Consider the following 18,798-nt stretch of genomic DNA (forward strand, 5'->3'; position numbering starts at 1 on the left):
CTTAACCTCACAAGTGTCATTTTTTAACATTTCGCAACTTTTGTCTTACTTGAGAGCGACAATTTTCAAATTCATGTTTTAGGTACCATATATTTTAACAAAGTTATAACAACAAGATTAAATATAATAAAAACTTACTTTTTTAGCTTCAAGATAAGTCTTTTTGGAAAACAAAAAAGTAAATATTTTATCTTCATTTTCATAATAGATTTCTAACTTGTATTTTTGATTTTTTATATTTGACATTTTTCTAAAAATATAATAAAAAATACTAATTAAAATCTCTCGATGAACAACAAACTCGCAATGGTGTCAGCTGATTCATAATGGAACCTACGTCAGTTAGTTACCAACTTCGTAACTAGAAAAATAGTTAGCGAAACCTTATTCAAAACGCACCCTCTAATGTAGATCAGGACAAAATGTTACAAATTAATTTTAGCGATGCCGAAGTAGAAAATGATGATAACAATGTAGATATTGATACTAAAATTCATTTAATAAAAAAGCAAGATTTCATTGCGAATAAATGTAATAAAAATAATATGCAAGCTTGTAAATACTTTTACATGGGTTAATAAGTAAATATTTTCTTTCTAAAATATAATTTTTTATATTTATTTATTTTTGCACTATCTTTTTTATTTATTTAATTTACAGTAAATAATCCCTTACTAACAATACTAACTAATAGTATGTGAAAATAATATACATTCGTTTAAATACGCAAATAAGTGTGGATACTGCGAAATATATAAAATAAGTAAGAAGTTTATGGATATTTTTAATTTTTAACATCAAATTCGTTGTTCTCTCAATTTCCTATATTGACACAGAAAAAAAGTAATATAGCCAATAACATATGTAATTATAGGCTGCCAACTACATAAAATGCTCAATACAATAATATTTGCTATTAATGCAAGTACAATGTTGATACTGCAATAGCATATATTATTGTATTAACTATATCTGTAGTTGACAGCCTGCAACTACATATCTTATTGGATATATTACTTTTTTTTCAGTGGACTTAAAAAAAAAACGTCTCGATTCGTGCAACCGTTGCTGAGAAAATCTTTTTTTTTGTAGCGTGAGCGAATTCGAAGCACGCGGATTCACCTTTGCTTCTCGCTTTGTGGCTATCTCCTGCTCCCCTTCACTTTCTGCAGCAGCGACGAAATTCGCGGTACCTTTTTAATTGTTTTTTAATGCGCAGAACAATGCTAACATCAATGTACAATACATGCGTAAAAACTACTTACAAGGGAACCTCGCGAACCCAAAAATTCTGATTTTAATGAAACTTGGCATAAATGTAGAGGGGAAAATATATGAATTTAGACATTTTTAGTTGGTGCTTATAAACGGTTTAAAGGGTTGAAACCACCCTTAAACAATTAAGGGTTTTTGCCTTTTCTCGATATATCTCGTAAACTAAATAAAGTATCAAAAAATGTTTTATACAAATCGAAAAAAGGCAAAAATGTCCCAACTTTTGAAGGGTGGTTTTAACCCTTTAAACCGTTTTTGAGTACCAAAAGTTTTACAGCATAAAAATTCAACTATGTTGTTTATTTAAAAAAAAATTTTTTTCAAAAATTTACCTTTTATACTTTTCTTATGTTGAATTTTATCCTACATCAAAATTTCAATTTCAGTGAAATTCCGTACAAATGTAAAGGGCAATACACGAATTTAGAAAATTCTAATTGATGCTCGAAAATGGTTTAAAGGGTTAAAACCACCCTTTAAAGGTTGAGAGATTTTTGCCTTTTTTAATATATCTCGTAAACTTAACGAAACATTAAAAAATGTTTTATACAAAAGTATTTCAGTATAAATACCTCCGTTTAACTACGTTGTTTATTTTTCGAAAAAAAATTTAATAAAAAATATTTTATTAAAAAAATATTAAATAAAATTGACTTTTATGTAACTAACATTTATAAAGTAATTATATTGTCGTATACTACGTATTATTTATATCATCTATGTGTATATTATCTATGTTATAATACTATATATTTATATTAACTGCATTCTTGTACATAATATTTTTTATGTGACAGTTGCGCAATATTATAGTCGTCATGTTGTTTTCACACAGTGTTCATTCTGTCTATGTCACACATTTTACATTCATGTTTTACATTTGTCATGTCACGGCATCATATGTGAAATAGAAATCACCTGTTAATAAAAGTTTTGTATCTTTATTAATGATGTTACGCGTCATTTTTACATCAGTATCAAGTGACGTCTAACGTGTGCTCGATTATTCTGTTAAATTGTTTAAATTTTTAATCAAACAATGCATAATATTACACATAAATGTTGTAAATGTTCTTAATTGTTTTATTTCAAATTACACATATTTCCCCAACGCCTATAAATAGAAAAGAAGTACAATTATATAAAGTAATGCAAGATATTATAACAAATAGTGTAGCATTTGTTATACGAACCGATACTGCTTTGAAATTTCAAAATTATTGAGAAGTGGATTTAAGTGACATAGAATTTGTAAATATTTGTAGATAAAGAAGAATTTATAGAAAATGATAACGATAAGTATGAACCTGGTAATGAGAATAATTGTGAACCAGAAAACGAAATTTTAAATAGTAACTATAAGAAAAGAAAAACCGTGGAATATTGTAAAAGTGGGAAAAAAGGCCGATACGTAATATAAGATAGTATAATTACTTTATAAATGCTAGATACATAAAAGTCAATTTTATTGAAAACTTTTTTTAATTAGAAAAATTGCTTTTATTAAAAAAATTTTTTTTTATAAACAGCGTAATTAAATAGAGGTATTTATGCTGTATAACTTTTGTATAAAACATTTTTTGATGTTTCGTTAAGTTTACGAGATATATCGAAAAAAGGCAAAAATGTCCCAACTTTTGAAGGGTGGTTTTAACCCTTTAAACCGTTTTTGAGTACCAAATAAAATTTTTTTAATTCGTGTATTGCCCCCCTTTATATTTGTGCCGAATTTCACTAAAATTGAAATTTTAATGCAATAAATATTCAACATAGAAGAGATATAAAGGGTAAATTTTTGAAAAAAATTTTGTTTTAAAAAAATAAACAGCATAGTTAAATAGAAGTATTTATGCTGTAAAACTTGTGTATAAAACATTTTTTAATATTTTGTTTAGTTTACGAGATATATCGAGAAAAAGCAAATTCTCAACTTTTGAAGGATGGTTTTAACCCTTAAACCGTTTATAAGCACCAACTAAAAATTTCTAAATTCATGTATTTATCCACTCTCATTTATGCCAAGTTTCATTAAAATCAGAATTTTCGGGTTCGCGAGGTTCCCTTGTTAGAATAAGCTGTCAGTATTTTGTTCATGTCAGTATATTATATAGTTTAGCCGCAAACAGCGACTAACTTTGAACTCTAATATCTCCGAATCTAATCAAGATATTTTCAACTGATTGGGCTTAAATTAACCGGGCTTTGCAGCATTATTAATGTATGAAAAAAACACTTTCCTATGATCAAAATTCTATTTGTAAGTTCGAAATTTTTAAAAAATTCTAAAGAGGGGAGGATAAAACTAACAAAATAAAACTTTTTATTTTTTATTGTTTTAGAGGTTCCCGAGAATAAAACAATCAGCCCCTATATAAGGATTTTTTTATAGACGCGGCATTTGGTCAAAGTTTTCAAATTTTTTTTTGTTAACATGTTAATTGTGCGAAAACTATTCGACGGATCACGGTCGGCTTTGGAATATAAATTAAGCATACCTTGAACTTTTCTAATTTACATTTTCATTAATAACAACTAATGTTTATCTTGTTTGCCAGGCGCTTAAAAAAAGGCTACATTTTTTATCGGTTTTTTTCTATTATGCAATGCAAATATAAAAATTTTTAATTCAAAAATGCACTTTCCTTGTAGAAAACATCAAGATAAATAAAAAATGTTCTATACAATTTTTTCGTCAAAGGCTTTGTTTTCAAGTTACAACGAGAAATTCGAGCAAAAACAGGCTATTTTTCGCGTTTTTTTCAAATTTTTCTAATTTAAAAATATTTTCCATGGTTTTTGGTTTGACGCATGTCGATATTCTCATTATGCATGTTATTTAGGACTGATTTTTGAAAAAATATTTACATCAGATCAAGTTCATACCATCTGCTCCCACGACTGGACTAATAATGCGTCGTAAGAACAATATGTACATGCGAGACAAGAGAGCATGTTGTAATCCGTTTGTAATCCGTCTTTCAATTTTAAAGTTGCATTATTGTGTTCAGCAAATGTTTTTTGGAGCATGTATAAATCAATGTTTATGTATAGATAGTATAATGTAAATTTAAATAAAACAGTTAATATAGCTATCCACAAATTTGATAAACTGGTACTTTGTTCAAAAACGCTTAAATTCCGATCTAAGAATTGTAGAAATCGCCTTTGCTGCATATGTTTTCAATGAAATATGTTTTACTATTTTAAAAATAATATAATTACAAATAAATATTGGCCCACAATGCAAAATATTCACCGACAACAACGACTGGTATTCATGCATAGTCGAGTCTTACATTTATGATCTATCATAATATATTATCAACTAATTATAGAATCATGTTAGCATCTTAAAATACCGGCATATGCGCAACGAAGCAGAAGTGACACAAAGTAGCGCGAAAGAAGCTCGTATACTTCGTATGATTGAATTAACAAAACGAGTTTTATGAGAAAACAGAAACTTGCTATATGAACCGATTATAACAAATTGGTTTTGGAGTATTTCAAGTTACCAATTACTTTTTTTACCTTAAATTTTAAATGCGATTTTCTTGAAATCACTTTTTTCAAATTAGCTGGAAAGTGACAGAAAATTATTCAATCAAGTCTTCCTTTAATCAAGTTTTTCGATTAAACAATTAACTATCCTAAATATTAAGAAAATAATTTAAATAATTTTTTACATGGTTAAATTAAAATGTTTCTGTAAAAATCGTTATTTTTTTTTTAAAACCTCATTATTTTTTACGCTTATGTATATATTTTTTATTTTGTTTAGTTCATTGACTAAATAAAATAAAAAATATTTTTGTTTCTTTGTTACAAAAAAGAATTAGAAGCTTCATATTATCCGATAGTTCACATCTCCAACAGTAGGAATATAATTTGTATTACAATATATTTTAAAATCAGTATTTTTGAATAAAAAGTTATTTTATATTGTTTAAATATATAATAAATTAACTTTACAATTTTGAAAAAATTGGTTTCATCACTTATTCAAAAAATTCTCAAAATTGACCTTTTATTAACCAAGTTTTCCTTTAAGATTTGAGATATCTTCTTCTTGATAGTTTTATTTTCTTGTAATATAAACCTTAAAAAGGAATAAGTCTTTTTTCATATTTATACGGATTTATCTTTCGGAAAAGTTGAGCATCTTCAGTTAGTAGAAGATGCACCAAATTTCTTTAGACGATTCAAGTATCTTAAGGAATATAAATAGTTTCAGTATTACATTAGATAGTAATCTGGTTTTTTTGGAACACTTTAATCATACGTTAAATTTGATAGCAATCATGCCTGGAAAACTATTTACTAGAGGAGAAGGTGGTAATATGGCCATCCATTTATATTTTATTTAATAACTTCGTTAATAATCAATGTTTTGAATTAAAATTTTACGATTATATTCATCAAAGTGGTGCTCATTAGATTTTTAATTTAAAGTTCTAAAATATTTATTATATTATATATTATTTATAAAAATGTAATAATGCTGCATAATGGGCTGAAGAAAAATAGGGAGGATAATATGGCCATCACAAAAAAAAAAAAATGATTTTGTTTAAAAAGGCCACAGTTTTTTGTTAGAAACATATATATTTATATAAAATAAGTTGTTAAAACAAAGTTGTCGAAACAGATGATTTTTATTCACATTTAATGGAGGTTAAATAAAATAACCTTAAATCTAAAGAACCTTATTCATATAAAAAATTTAAAAAAATTAACAGCCTTAAATTAAACCTTTAATCGATTTATCAAGGAATTTGTCGATATGGAAATCTCGAAAGTGACCATATTACTAGCACACTTAGATGGCCATATTGACAACATCCTACATTATCGTTTAATTTTGTAGTATGGAAATATATACAGCTGAATAAAGAGTTAAATAATAACAAAGTACTCAAATGTACATACATTTGGGTGATAATGCAGTTAAGTTTAAAAAGAATGAGGAAGTATGTGTAATTAAATGTTAAAATGTACCTTAAAAAATTTTCGAAATTCTTAAAAGTAAAAATGCCTTATAACAAATGTTAACAAATGTTGTACTTTATCATATTAGTATTATTATATAACAGTAGGCTACTAAACAAATGATATCATAAATAATTATTAGAATTCGCCAGCTAATAACGAAGATAATATGGGTGGTCGTATTATCCGCACTGGCCATATTACTACCTTCTCTTCTATCAAAACTAAATGAGCTAACGGGGTTATAAAATTCGTGAACAATAAGATTAAATTATCAGGTAATAAATGTGAAAAAATTAAAGTTATATTAAAGCTTAGAATCGTTAATTTTAGTATAGTAGTAATAATGGAAGTAGATAAAATTGTAATAATTCTACATCAATCGGATTTAAAAAGTGTGGCTTCCGCTAAAAGTTATGAACTTAAAAATCTGTACAAGGATTCAAACTTACGACATGACATTTACAAGTACATCGCTCACACGGAGCTGTACAACGTTCCAGACCCCCCCCCATTAGTTTTAATATTATCCACTTACTAAAAACGTCTATTTTAAAAGACAGTATTTTATTTTCTTCTTATAGATATATATTTTTTTCTTATACGAAATAAATGCATATAAACTAGAATAAAGTCAAAGAAAGCATCTCAAAAGACCAAGTATACAAATATGTCAATAGTACCAATTGTATTATTGTCTATGCTATAGTTGTGAAAAAGAATTCATAGTTCTGTGTAATCAACAAAAAGATAATTTTGTGTGAAAGGTTCAATTTGTAAAATAAATATATCGTATTAAACTGTAATGCCTTTAGATATTAGGAATAGTGCATATAACAGAAGAAAAATCAATTCAAACATATCACTTCCCTGGTAGAAAATTAGTGCAGTTTTTTATTGGTTATTGGACAGTTATACTAGCTTTTGTCTAGTAACTGAAAAGCAAAACTGTCTAAAATACCAATCAAGATGTAACGCTTTTCTCACAGTTATTGTATAGAAAAACTGTATAAAACCTGAACTCAGTTACTTAATTAACTGTTACTCAACAGTAAAAGAATAGTAAATAGAGAAGAAACTTTATAGTTTCAAATGACATAATGATTATAAATAAAAATTTATTTAAATTTTATATATTATTTTATAAGGTTATGTATTTATTAAATTTTAATTATGTATGTTTAGTTTTATTTTATTTATTTTCATAAATATACATTTGTTTCTTATCATATATATATATATATCATATATATAAAATAATATTATATACTTTGTATTATTACATTATTACATATTAATATAATGTATATTATTTAAATCATATCAAGATAATACCCACAAAACATAAAAATATACTCAGTACATACATTGTACATACATTTATGTATATTACATATTCCAGGTATATACTTTCTTCATGTAATTTATATACATTGGATGTGAAAAGTATGTGCAAATGAAACCGGGTTAATGTACATAAAAGATCCATAGTATATACATATGTATATAATATGTATATTGTATGTATGTATATTCTGTATATACATTTTTATATGTAATATGTATATATTATGTATATACATAAAAATATACTCAGTACATACATTGTACATACATTTATGTATATTACATAATCCAGGTATATACTTTCTTAATGTAATGTATATACATTGAATGTGAAATGTATGTGCAAATAAAACCGGATGTGTATCTAAATATACCCCACAAAACAATTTGATATACAATGTATATATTATGTATATACATTTATGTGTGTTGTATGGTTCTGTATTACACGGTACATCCATTGCATATGAAATGTTACAAGGAAAATATCCATTGCAGATCGGAAGTATATACACATGTATATGATTCGTATATTACATGTATATACATAATGTATGTCCATTTATCATTCATTTTATATACATAACATGAACATAGAATGTACATAATACATGCATAATATTATACATATGTCCATAGTATATATACATAAGATGTACATAGAATATACATGATACAAATTTGTGGAGATTGTGTGTTGGTACGGTACCGTACTCGAGGCACGGTAGCTAATAAAAATGAGATTCGAGATCTGATTGCGGAGTTGCAAGTAACCTCCTTATATATGCAAGAGAGAATCACTTGACTCCGGAGAAAGGGCTAAGTTGCACCGTCTAGCGGTGATTGCGAGAATTACTCCTTACACGTGAGCGTACAAGTTCATGTTATAAAGGAAAAATATCTTGCATATGAAATGTACATACATTTAACATTGTGCGCTGTATATACATACTAAATACATTAATGGATATGCACTTTATATACCATAATGTATATTCGAATCATGTATGTGAGATGTATATACATTTAACATTGTACGCTGTACATACATATCAAATACATTAATAGATATACACTTTATATACCATAATGTATATTCGAATCATGTATGTGAGATGTATATACATTTAACATTGTACGCTGTATATACATATCAAATACATTAATGGATATACACTTTATATACCATAATGTATATTCGAATCATGTATGTGAGATGTATATACATTTAACATTGTACGCTGTACATACATATCAAATACATTAATAGATATACACTTTATATACCATAATGTATATTCGAATCATGTATGTGAGATGTATATACATTTAACATTGTGCGCTGTATATACATATCAAATACATTAATGGATATACGCTTTATATACTATAATGTATATTCGAATCATGTATGTGAGATGTATATACATTTAACATTGTACGCTGTATATACATATCAAATACATTAATGGATATGCACTTTATATACCATAATGTATATTCGAATCATGTATGTAAGATGTATATACATTTAACATTGTGCGCTGTACATACATATCAAATACATTAATGGATATACACTTTATATACTATAATGTATATTCGAATCATGTATGTGAAATGTATATACATTTAACATTGTGCGCTGTATATACATATCAAATACATTAATGGATATACACTTTATATACTATAATGTATATTCGAATCATGTATGTGAGATGTATATACATTTAACATTGTGCGCTGTATATACATATCAAATACATTAATGGATATACACTTTATATACTATAATGTATATTCGAATCATGTATGTGAGATGTATATACATTTAACATTGTGCGCTGTATATACATATCAAATACATTAATGGATATACACTTTATATACCATAATGTATATTCGAATCATGTATGTGAGATGTATATACGTTTAACATACAAGATATTTTTTTCACATTATGGAAAAAAAATGCATATACATAGAATATCCGATGTTATATGGGTATTAAATAGAACAGAACAGATAACATAAATTGCATTCGTATCATTTGGCACAATTTTCATTGCACTTATTCTTCCGAGTCGTTGGATTCATTTCTACTTTCTGGATATTGAATCATATCTTGTTATGATGAATTACTTAATATCTTTGTTTGGCTTTGAGTTGTTACAAACTCTATCTGATTGTTTTCATTAACAAAGAAAAATGTTTTAAGTTCTTGAGAATCAGATGTAGAAGGAACAGATAAAGATGTTAAACTTTGAATATTTTTCTTTCTTCCACCATACCAATCCTTAGCATTTGATAACACTTTTCCTAAACTACTGAGGATCTCCTTTTCGGATAACGATTTATTTGCAGTGCTTTTATCCCGTAATATCACATCTATTATATTAAAAATAAAGTTTTAATAATTAAATTAAATGTAATACTTTATATATATAATACTAAATAATATAGTAAAATATACTTAATACGTAATACATAAAGAAAAAAATACAAAAAAAAAAAATAAAAATAGACTCACTTTTCATGCAATTATAAAAGACCATATTGCACATAATAAATTTATCATTAATTTTTTTACAACTCGTAAATCTTATTGCAACATCTGCTGTGATAAACTTTTTTAACATATTTATTAAAGATTTGTAACGCTGGCTCTATAAGCCATCACATTCGGCCGTGCAACCGCCGAAATCGTCGTCCGAGAGACGACCAGGGCGCCCCGCGCCCGCCTAAGACTCCTCACTACCGCGGCCGTTCACTCCGACGAACGACAGCACACAGGCCGCGCATCGGCTGACAGCTCGCGCAGGCGCCTTGTGCCGATGACGAACCGCGCGAAGCAAGGAAGGCCGACGACCTCCGGATTAAAAACGATACCCGGCCGTTAGAAACGTTCGAATTCGCACCCGCAAATGACGAGACGATTCCCCCCGATACGACACCCCCACGACGAGACAGGGGGGGGCCTCCACCGGGGTATAAAAAGACGGCCGAAACGGAGGAACAGGCAGATCTCCTCCGGCGAGCCGAGCTCGCCTCCGTCGACCAGATCTTAGAGAAACCAGAGGTCTACGTACAGTGGCCCCGGCCGGATATTACCGGCGTTCTCACAGAAATCTGGAAAACTCCAAATTCCTTTTTCCCACACGGCTTAAGCAAGGGGTTAGGGCTATCCCGCCTCCGCCGGACATTACCGGCCCGCCGAAATCCTACCCTCCCGTCGATTCCTAGCACAAGGCTACCGAGGTAAGGAAGCATCCTGCCCCGGCCGGACATTTCCGGCTAGCCGCCGCCAAGGAACCGATATTCCTCCCCGAATAACAGACGCGCGCGTCCCCCCACCATCAGACGCACATACACGAGACTGCCGACAATCGCGAGACGCGCCGCAGACCCCGTACACGTCACGCCAAGCGAGGCACGGGATTCTTTTCTCCGAGCGCGAAAACAACGATCTCTTTAACAACAAGTAAACACGTTTTCGGCAATCTGCGACAAGAACACGACGCGGACATCTTACCTTTGTTAATATAATAAACCATCATTATCTCAATAAATACAGTTAAAACAGACTAAAGTATTCGAATGTGTCTCTGACCTATTTCCCCTAACCCCGTCCACTCGCACGACCGTAGGGGAAGAACAGGTCGTTACATGGCGCCCGAACAGGGACCGTCCGACTCCGTGAGACACTAATAAAAGAGATACCGATGCCGAAAGCGTGGATACAAACTCTAAACAAAGACACATTAATCAGAATCGCACGCGAACTTCAACTCGAGACCGACGGAACAATTGACGAGTTACGCCGACGCCTACGTACTTATTCGGCCAGCCATCCGGACATGGCACAACCAACCTTACCATCCGCACCAGGACCATCTACCGCACCGACGATCTCCGTCACACCAAGCCCGGACGAAGAATCTCCGACAGCACCCGCCAAGATAATGAACCAGATTCGAAAATGGGGCTGCCACTTCGAGGGCAAAGATCCCTGGGCCTTCCTCGAACGACTGGAAGAACTCCAGCGCGGATACGGTTTCACGGACCAACAAATGCTACTGGGGCTATCTGAGCTTCTACGGGGCGAAGCCCTACTGTGGTGGCGCAATAACCGCGACGCATGGTCGTCCTGGCCGGACTTCGTAGAAGACTTCAAAACATTCTTCCTGCCACCCCGTTATCGCTTACAACTCTGCAACGAGATTCGCGACCGAATGCAGCGGGCCGACGAGGGATACGCACGCTACGCCACCGCCCTTACCACGTTAATGCGGCGAGCCGGAGGATTCACTACGGAAGCGCAGGTCGAGCAGCTCTATAACAACATGCACCCCGATTACCAATTATATATACGACGTGACGAGATCCGGCAACCACGAGAATTACTAAAAAGGGCCATGGAGTACGAGCAAATCCAGCTCCGCCGCCAGACCACGAAGAAGAAGGAGAACACCAGAGACACGCCCGCTACGGCCGCGGTGTATAACCGAGACGAGCACTGTTGGCGGTGCAAACAGCGCGGCCACACCAGGTTTGACTGCCGACGACCGCCCCGCCGTTTCTGCTCTCAATGCGGCAAGGATGGCGTATACACCAGGGATTGCCACCCGCCAGCGGGAAACGCCGACCGGGCCGGGGAGAGTGCGGCCGCCGCCCGGCCCCAAGAATAGATTACCAACCACGACCGCATCTGACCGTAACGATAGCAGGGACCCCGGTACGAGCCCTGCTAGACACGGGCTCCGAGGTGTCCTTTATCAACGACGCCACCGCCCACAAACTACGATCATTGCAGTTCACCCCGGAGACCTCGAATGGTCGGGTACACCTAGCGGATGGCACCAGCGTACAGATACCCGGAAGCCTCAAACTACCGATAAGGCTGGCCGGTCGGACATTGACACACCGCTTCTCAGTCATGCCACGCTTGGAAAATGAAATGCTCATCGGGGTCGATCTGTGGGCGCGCACGAATATCGCCCTTCGACCCCCCCGACGCTGCGACACCGGCCGACCCTCGTCCACCTGCATATTCGCCGCCAGACCCGACCTCAGGCCCGCCCCGGAGGACGATGCACTGCAACGATTCCTACAGGACGAATTAGCCGAATTCGACAAGGTCAAAGGACCAACTACCAAGGGCGAGCACGTGATCCGTCTGAAAGCAGACAAAATGATCGCTCCGATTAAACAAAGATACCGGCCCCGCAATCCAGCCATGCAAGCCGTTATCGACGCCGAAGTGGACAAGATGATGACCGCGGGGGTCATTGAGCCGTCCAACAGCCCGTGGAGTTCACCTGTCGTGCTGGTACAGAAAAAGGATGGCCGACCTCGTTTTTGCATTGATTTCCGAAAGGTGAACGAGGTTACAGAGTGCGACGCATACCCCTTGCCGCACATCTCCGCCACATTGGACAAGTTACGAGGGGCACAATACCTATCCACGTTGGATCTAAAAAATGGTTACTGGCAGGTACCGCTAGCACCAGAAAGCCGACCGATTACTGCTTTCACCGTCCCCGGCAGGGGACTCATGCAATTCCGAGTCATGCCCTTCGGGCTCCACTCCGCACCAGCCACATTCCAACGACTCCTTGATAGCATCATCGGACCAGAACTTGAACCGAAGGTTTTCGTCTACCTTGACGACATCATTGTGGTCAACCAAACCTTCCAAGAGCACCTGGACACGCTAAAGGAAGTATTCGCCCGACTGCGGGAGGCGCAACTGCGAATTAACCCCGAGAAGTGCAAATTCTGCGTCGATAAACTGCGCTACCTGGGCCACGTAGTCAACCGCGAGGGCATACACACGGACCCCGAAAAAACCAGCGCCATAAACGAATGGCCCACGCCGAAGACCGTGAAACAGATACGACAGTTCTTAGGAATAGCATCATGGTACCGACGCTTCGTACCTAGCTTTGCCACTCTGGCTGCCCCGTTGACACGGTTGACGAAGAAGAACACACGATGGCAATGGGGAAGTGAAGAGAAAGGAGCCTTCCACCAACTGAAGAAGAGACTGACGACCGCCCCCGTGCTAGCCTGCCCCGACTTCTCCCGAAAATTCGTCCTCCAAACGGACGCAAGCGCGCACGGGCTGGGCGCGGTCCTCACACAGTTCTTCCCGGAAGGAGAAAGAGTTATCGCCTACGCCAGCCGAACACTGAACGGTGCAGAGAAGAACTATAGCGCTACCGAGCTGGAGTGCCTAGCAGCCGTCTGGGGCATCCGTCACATGAGAGGATACCTGGAAGGTTACCACTTCACGGTGATCACGGACCACCAGTCCCTCAGATGGCTGCAGCGAATCGAAGCACCAACCGGCCGCCTGGCACGATGGATGCTGGAACTACAACAATACAAATTCGACGTGAAGTATCGCAAGGGGCAGTTAAATAGGGTGGCCGACGCTCTCTCTCGCCGCACGACGGTCAATGCCACGCATCTACCTTGCCGATGGTACCAACGAATCACGAGCCGAGTAACCGAGCGCCCCGCCGACCTGCCTGACTACTGCATCCGCCAAGGAAAACTATACCGGCACAGTTTGCATGACTTAAACTTTAGGGAGATACCGAGCGAAGACCAGTGGAAAGAGTGCGTACCCACCGGACAGCGGGACGAGATTCTGGCCAGGCACCACGACGCGCCAACGGCCGGCCACCTAGGAGTCGCCAAGACGATAGCGCGGATCGCCAGAAAGTATTATTGGCCCGGCATGTTTAAAGACATCGCACGATATGTACATCACTGCCAGAACTGCGCAACTCACAAAGCGAGCCAACGAAAAGCACCAGGGACCCTACGGGCCACCGCAGTCGAAGGACCATGGCAGCAAGTGACCATCGATTTGGTGGGGCCTCTTCCCCGATCCACTAAGGGGCACGCGTGGTTAATAAACATGCAGGACCGGTTCTCAAAATGGGTGGAGATGAGACCATTACGGAGGGCCACGGCAGGAGAGGTCACCCAAGCCATCGCCGAATCCATCATCTTCCGGCACGGATGCCCGAAAGAAATAATTACCGACAACGGCACCCAACTCCGCTCACGGCCACTCGGAAGGATGCTCCGCGACCTGGGCGTCGAACACCGCTTGACGCCGGCATACGCCCCTCACTGCAACCCAGTGGAACGGACGAACCGCACGCTCAAGACTATGATCGCGCAGTACATCGACCGCGACCAACGCCTATGGGATCAGAACATACCCGCGCTCCAGTTTGCTTACAACACAGCTGTGCACGAAGCCACCGGATATACCCCTGCGTACCTGAATCACGGACGGGAGCTCGCTACTATAGCCGGGGAGGGCTATACCGGGAACAAGCCCAGCGAGGAGCCCGACAGCCGCCACCAACGCCTGCAAGATGCATTCGAGGTCGTCCGCATTAACCTCGCCCGCGCATTTCAACGCCAGGAGAAATATTATAACTTGCGCCACCGCGACTGGCGACCGAGGATAGGGGACCTGGTGTGGAAGCGTGAACACCGCCTTTCCCAGAAGGCCGCCGCGTTTAACTCAAAACTCGCGCCGAAATTCACTGGGCCGCACGAAATAAGGAAGATTCTATCTCCAGTCATCTTCGACCTGCGCAGTAGCGACGGCAAGTGGCACCGGCACGTGCATATACAAGATCTGAAAGCAGCAAATACGGAGGACGAAACAAACAACAGCGATGAGAGTGAATCCGAGAACGAAAACAACGAGGTATGACCTCAACATAGGCAAGAGAAAAGCCGGCCGCATTTTCGCACCGACCTCCGAGCAGGATGGATGACGAAATCATCAGAGCGATCGACGAGATTCTCGACGAGCACCCGCCACCGGCATACGACCCGGAGGAACCCGCGATGGACGCCGTACCACGCAACAACGCTCCGCCGGAAGCACCGGCAAAGAAGGTCGGAGTAATACGCCAGCGGCCAAACCCGCGACGCGACAAAGTCTGGGAATGGCTGGCTCAGATACCGCCGCCGCCACCGCGGAAACCGGCCGTCAGCCGCAAGCCCGTACCAAAGAAGGAACGAGACGCCGCTAGACCGGAAGGACTGCTGCGACCATGCGGACCGGAACCACCACCGCCGATACCTGTGGAGATCCGCCCGGGATGCATCGTGGAAGTCCCCCACTTCGCGGCACACGTTTCGCGCAAATATAAGGCGCGTCTTAGCGACGGCAATTACATCCTGCGTTTCAATCACTCCGGGACGCTACGATCATGCCGGAAACTACCACCCCGCAACGACGCTACATGATGCCCCAAAGTTCGGGCATATTAACGAGGGGGAGTGATGTAACGCTGGCTCTATAAGCCATCACATTCGGCCGTGCAACCGCCGAAATCGTCGTCCGAGAGACGACCAGGGCGCCCCGCGCCCGCCTAAGACTCCCCACTACCGCGGCCGTTCACTCCGACGAACGACAGCACACAGGCCGCGCATCGGCTGACAGCTCGCGCAGGCGCCTTGTGCCGATGACGAACCGCGCGAAGCAAGGAAGGCCGACGACCTCCGGATTAAAAACGATACCCGGCCGTTAGAAACGTTCGAATTCGCACCCGCAAATGACGAGACGATTCCCCCCGATACGACACCCCCACGACGAGACAGGGGGGGGCCTCCACCGGGGTATAAAAAGACGGCCGAAACGGAGGAACAGGCAGATCTCCTCCGGCGAGCCGAGCTCGCCTCCGTCGACCAGATCTTAGAGAAACCAGAGGTCTACGTACAGTGGCCCCGGCCGGATATTACCGGCGTTCTCACAGAAATCTGGAAAACTCCAAATTCCTTTTTCCCACACGGCTTAAGCAAGGGGTTAGGGCTATCCCGCCTCCGCCGGACATTACCGGCCCGCCGAAATCCTACCCTCCCGTCGATTCCTAGCACAAGGCTACCGAGGTAAGGAAGCATCCTGCCCCGGCCGGACATTTCCGGCTAGCCGCCGCCAAGGAACCGATATTCCTCCCCGAATAACAGACGCGCGCGTCCCCCCACCATCAGACGCACATACACGAGACTGCCGACAATCGCGAGACGCGCCGCAGACCCCGTACACGTCACGCCAAGCGAGGCACGGGATTCTTTTCTCCGAGCGCGAAAACAACGATCTCTTTAACAACAAGTAAACACGTTTTCGGCAATCTGCGACAAGAACACGACGCGGACATCTTACCTTTGTTAATATAATAAACCATCATTATCTCAATAAATACAGTTAAAACAGACTAAAGTATTCGAATGTGTCTCTGACCTATTTCCCCTAACCCCGTCCACTCGCACGACCGTAGGGGAAGAACAGGTCGTTACAGATTTAATAACAACTTGATCTTTATCTATACATATTTTAAGTATATCATTCTGAAAACAATATTTAAAAATATAATTAGTTGCACTTATTACATAATATGTTGTTTTCAATTAAAATCAAGATCACGTAGAATCAGTAATGTTTTCAATAAATAATTACAATTTATTAAAACTTGTTATAACTTGTGTTTTAATAACTAAATGTTATTAAAACTAAAATCATAAAAATATATCAGTATTTAAAATTAGTAAATATTATTTTAATTTTGCTCATCACGTCTGCAAGTAGTTTATCACCATCTTCTTCATTAAATTTTATAAAATCTGTTATATTATCAATAGGTAGAGAAAACCCATGATCTTGAGAGAATTTATCAACATTGCAGTTTCTTTTTTTTGTATTAACTCGTTACAAATGGTTATTATTTTTTTTTGTATAAATTGCATGTCACACTTTAAACTCACTATGTCTGTTGCTAGTGTTTCTAGACCTAATAATTTATAGTATGTAATTCATATTTTCAGGTAATTCAAATGAGATATTTATGTAAATTATTATTAATAGAGATTATTTATGTACATTACCTAAGTGTGATTGCTGACTAATATCCAAAGTTTTATTAGAGTCATTTTTTAAAAAAATTGTACCATTGTTTACTGAAATTGTTAATTAAATGTGTATTATTTTAATTATAAATAAAATTATTTAAATAAAATAAGCATAGTATACTAGCATTTACCTGAAGTAGTTATATTTTGTGTCTTTTCTGATTGATTGATGGAACATATATTATCACTCGTGTTTTCATACAAGACAATTGTATTTTCTGAAATTATTTTATAACAAAAATTTAAAAATAACGTTTTATATTATAGCATTTTACAGAATCTATGAAAATTAATTTAAAAAATTTTAAAAATAAGAATATTACATAATTAATATAATATTTATATTATATATAAAAAAGTACCTAGTTGTTCTGAATTAGAAGTATTATTATCTAATACTTTCTGTTTTTTTTTTAAATTCTTTGGTAAGTTTATTTCAGACAGAATGTTTGGTTTTTGAAATTTCTTTTTTTTCTTTAATTGGGGCACATCCTCTTCAGATATGTTTTCTAAAAATAATTAAGTGTTATAGTTATATGTTAGAAAGTGTGTGTGTGTGTGTGTGTGTGTGTGTGTGTGTGTGTGTGTGTGTGTGTGTGTGTATGTGTGTAAAATGTCAAATAAATGAGATAGATAATCCGTGAGAATGAGAAAATAGAGAATAAAAAATGTCAAGATTATAGATGAGTGAACAATATCAGTTATATATCTCTGTGAGTGAAAATAGATGAGAATGATTGTGTTTACAGATGACAACTTGAATTTATACCCAAATTAAAAATAAGAACAAAGAATGTTACATAATTAATGTAATATTTATATTATATATAGAAAAGTACCTAGTTGTTATAAATTAGAAGTATTATTATCTAATACTTTCTGTTTCTTTTCCAAATCTTTTGGTAAGTTTATCTCAGACAGAATGTTTGGTTTTTGAAATTTCTTCTTTTTTTTCTTTAATTGGGGCACATCCTCTTCAGATGTGTTTTCTAAAAATAATTAAGTGTATAGTTATATGTAAGAAAGTGTGTGTGCGTGCGTGCGTGCGTGCGTGCGCGCGCGCGCGCGCGCGCGTGTGTGTGTGTGTGTAAAATGTCAAATGAGATAGATAATCCGTGAGAATGAGAAAACAATAGAGAATAAAAGATAGATGAGTGAGCAATATCAGTTATATATTTTTATGAGTAAAAATGAGAATGATTGTGTTTACATCTCTCTAGATGTTAACTTGAATTTATA

The 18,798-nt window shown here is 37.0% G+C and overlaps 1 long non-coding RNA gene across 1 annotated transcript; it reads left to right on the forward strand.

Moving 5' to 3' along the window:
- Positions 1-10,374: 10,374 nt before the first annotated feature.
- LOC118647412 lies at positions 10,375-18,333 on the forward strand. The gene is made up of 2 exons (XR_004964689.1): positions 10,375-11,272; positions 16,943-18,333. It is a non-coding gene; the product is annotated as an uncharacterized LOC118647412 (long non-coding RNA).
- Positions 18,334-18,798: the final 465 nt, after the last annotated feature.

This window comes from Monomorium pharaonis, chromosome 9 (genome assembly GCF_013373865.1).
Source record: "Monomorium pharaonis isolate MP-MQ-018 chromosome 9, ASM1337386v2, whole genome shotgun sequence".
NCBI lineage: Eukaryota > Metazoa > Arthropoda > Insecta > Hymenoptera > Formicidae > Monomorium > Monomorium pharaonis.